We start from the raw sequence: 3,362 nt of genomic DNA on the forward strand, positions 1-3,362 counted from the left end.
ACAGCAGGGTCTGTGACACCAATGGCTGGGAGGAGTCCTGAGGCCCTGGGGCCTCCTGGCACAGCCCCAGCCAGGCTGGGCACTGTCAGCCCCTTGTCCTGCCCTCAGCATGCCCCCCTAGCCCACATCCCAGTGGCCTCAAGGATTTGCCTGAAGGAGTATCTTGGGACCCTTGCTCAGGAATGGCCCTGGGGGCTCCCTAATTCTCCCTGTAGGGACTGCAGGTTTTTCAAAGAACTTTGGCTTTGGCTTTTGGCTTGGAGTCTTTGAGAGCTTTGTGCAATCATAGTCTCCAATTATGTCCTGTAATAAGTCCCTGGAGAGGATTTGCCAGTAACAACACTCAGTGGGGCTCATTAATGCTTCAAGGTACTTCAGTTATTTGAAGGTACTTAGTGTTTGCCTTTTGATACAGACTCTGTGAGAGCAATCATGGTCCCAATTATCTGCTTTAATGAGTCCCTTGAGAGCTTTGTACTGACACTCAGTGGGGCTCAGTAATGCCTTGAGATACTCAAGGTTTTTGAGGTACTTTATGGATTTAGGAATACTTTTAGGTACTCTTAAGGTGTTTCCTTCCCACACTGAGTCTCTGAGAGGTTCTTGTGCCATCCTGGCCTCCAATTCTCTCCTCCACGGAGTACATAAGGAGCCTGTGTTGGGTATCTTCCCCCTTTCTGTTTTACAACAAAAAAGGTATAGAAATAATTTTGTAAGACTTTCTAAAAGCATCCAAACAAACATGGGACAATTAACAATTCAACAACAACCACTAAGAGATATAGTAGTCCTCTTTTGCTAGACCTCATCCAACCATGTATTCCTCAGGATTGGAAGAGTTTATTGAACCAGTCTTTGTTTTCCACTTGAAGATTCTTGAACCCTTCCTTCAATACTTGAATGCTCTTGTGGATTGACTCATGTGGCTGGAGAGGTTCATGCAACACATGCCCTCAGAGTCTACACTGCCATGCCCATGTTCCCAGAGTAAAAACTCTACCACTGTTTTTCAAGGTGGCCCGTCTGTTGGTCTCTATGTCTGAGAGTAGGCCAACCAACGTAGAGGAGGTGGCATTGGTTTGCTTACTTAACAGGCACCCAAGATGGTCTGATTATTCTAAAGGTTTAGCTGCAGCCACCCAAGGTAGTCCACATTTGGGGTGGTACCATCCGACACCTGGATTAAACCTTTCAAAGCCTCCTCTTTGATGTCATCCAATACTTCTTTGGAGATAGCTGCTTGATCATCTATTGGCTGTGTTGTCCTTCTCCAGCTGGATGGTTGATTGTCAATCCCACCCTTGCCTCATTATTAGCAGAGTCTGCTATTAATTGATCTAGTAAACACTTCCATCTCCCTTCCCACAGGGTGTATTCTGTAAGTGACAGCAACATGGTCATATTGTATTTTAAATCATAGGGGTTAAGACGTGCTGTAAACATGGCCCTCATTAGGCCATTAATAGAAGCTAAGTCCTGCCTATGGTCTTTAGCTGCCCTACACAGATCCTTGATTTCCACATAAACCAATGGCTGATACCTGTGATTCTGCCCCCTTCTTTCATAACATACGGGGGCAATGAGGAATTTCGAGACTATTTGCCTGTCTTCTTTTTTTCCCAGGGATCTTCTGGGGTTGAGGGGTGAGGTGGCTCTGGGGAATCCAAACTGTCTTCTGGGGAGGAAGAATAACTTGGAGCAGAAACATTTGGGTTAGAAATAGTTTGATGGTTGTAGTATCTTTGACCATGGGGGTTATATTGTTTCTGGAGGGTGAGGCAAAGGGCACTGCCTCAGTGTCAGGTGTTGGGGAGGAAGGGCCTTGATTTAGGATGGTGGACTTCCAGGGTGGAGTTCTGGAGGCATGGCCTAGGGTGAAGATGGAATGGTTGACAGTGGGGCATGACCCGCATTTGTGGGCGTGGAGTCTGGAGGTTCGTTCAGGGCAGAAGAGAAGGTTGTGGTAGCAGGAAGTGGAGGAGCCAAGATGGAGGGAGGATGGTTGGGCTTCTGAGCCACATTCAGGCTTCTTCCATCTTAACTCTCCCGGGCATGATGCTCCAAGACAGCATGGCCATTGCCATCTTGGACCAATGTGGAAGGTCTGAGAAAGGCAGGTTTGAGGGGAGGTCCCAAGTTAGGAGTGACCTAGAGATTGAGTTTTCAACACACTGCTTGCTGGTGAAGGGTCTCAAAGGTGGTGTGGAAGATGGGGAGCGTGCAGGGTGCAATGGTGTCCCTTTTGATCAAAAGGTTGTACAACTTAACTCCCACTGACTCCCAAAATTCAGTTGCATGAATTTTGCCAGCAGAGAAGTCGGGAAAATATTTAATGATCCACCTCATGATTGATTTTATTTGGTTCTTTGAAAATACTTTGTCATGATCAATGAGAATTAATTTAAAGCATCCATATATGCTCCTTTCTACTTTGGACATTTGGCTGCCCATTTTTCTCTTTCTCTGTCCTACGGGTAAGAGCCACCGGAACACACCAAATCAATTATGGGATGTGGGTGCATATTGTAAAAACACATTGTCCTTTATTTGGCAGCAGATGTGGCTAATGAAGATAACTGGGATAAAAGGGGGTGGGTTGGCTGGTCAGAGAGAGCTTTGGGGGGGGTGTGCTCTGATGAAGAAGCTGGAGCAACACTGCTGTGAACAGCTGCTTGTAAGAAAACCACCCAGAAGGTGTGGGACTCTAGAAATATGATAACAACACCACCTGAGGCCAAGGCAAGCCTGACCTGTCTGTCCTGGCAGGTTTGCTGGATTGCTGGATTTGCTGGAGTAACCCTTGGATATTCAAAATTATGAACTTGGAATCCTAATTTCTGACATATGTGCCTGGAGAAGGATTTTTTTCCATACAAAGAAAAGCACAGAGCCCTTCCCAGTGTTTGGAAAACAGGTGAGTTCTGACACTCAGGAGTTTAAGACCAGCCAGACCTGTCTGTCCTGGCATCTTTTGTATGGTAGCAATCCTTGGATACACAGAAATTTGGAGGTGAAATCCAAATTTTGGCCATGGATGCCTGGAAAAGATGGACAGTTCTTTTCCATACAAAGGAAAGCCCAGAGTACCAGTGTTTCAGGGACTGATAGGAGTGGCCTTCGACATTCCAAGGTCAGCCAGACCTGTTGGGTGACCCCTGGGAGACCAAGGCAGTCAAACCTATTTTATGTTCCCTTGGTTCCACAGGACCCTGCATAGTCACAATGGCTGCTTGCTTCCATGATGCCCTAAGGTGTCATAATGGCCCCTACACAAGTCCTTAAGGATCTTAATGGTCTCCATGGTTCCACAAGCACAAGGCCCCACAGTGCCATAATGGACTTGTCCAATGGCCCCTTGGTTC

This window comes from Zonotrichia leucophrys, unplaced genomic scaffold, assembly GCF_028769735.1.
Source record: "Zonotrichia leucophrys gambelii isolate GWCS_2022_RI unplaced genomic scaffold, RI_Zleu_2.0 Scaffold_805_22320, whole genome shotgun sequence".
Classification (NCBI taxonomy): Eukaryota; Metazoa; Chordata; class Aves; order Passeriformes; family Passerellidae; genus Zonotrichia; species Zonotrichia leucophrys.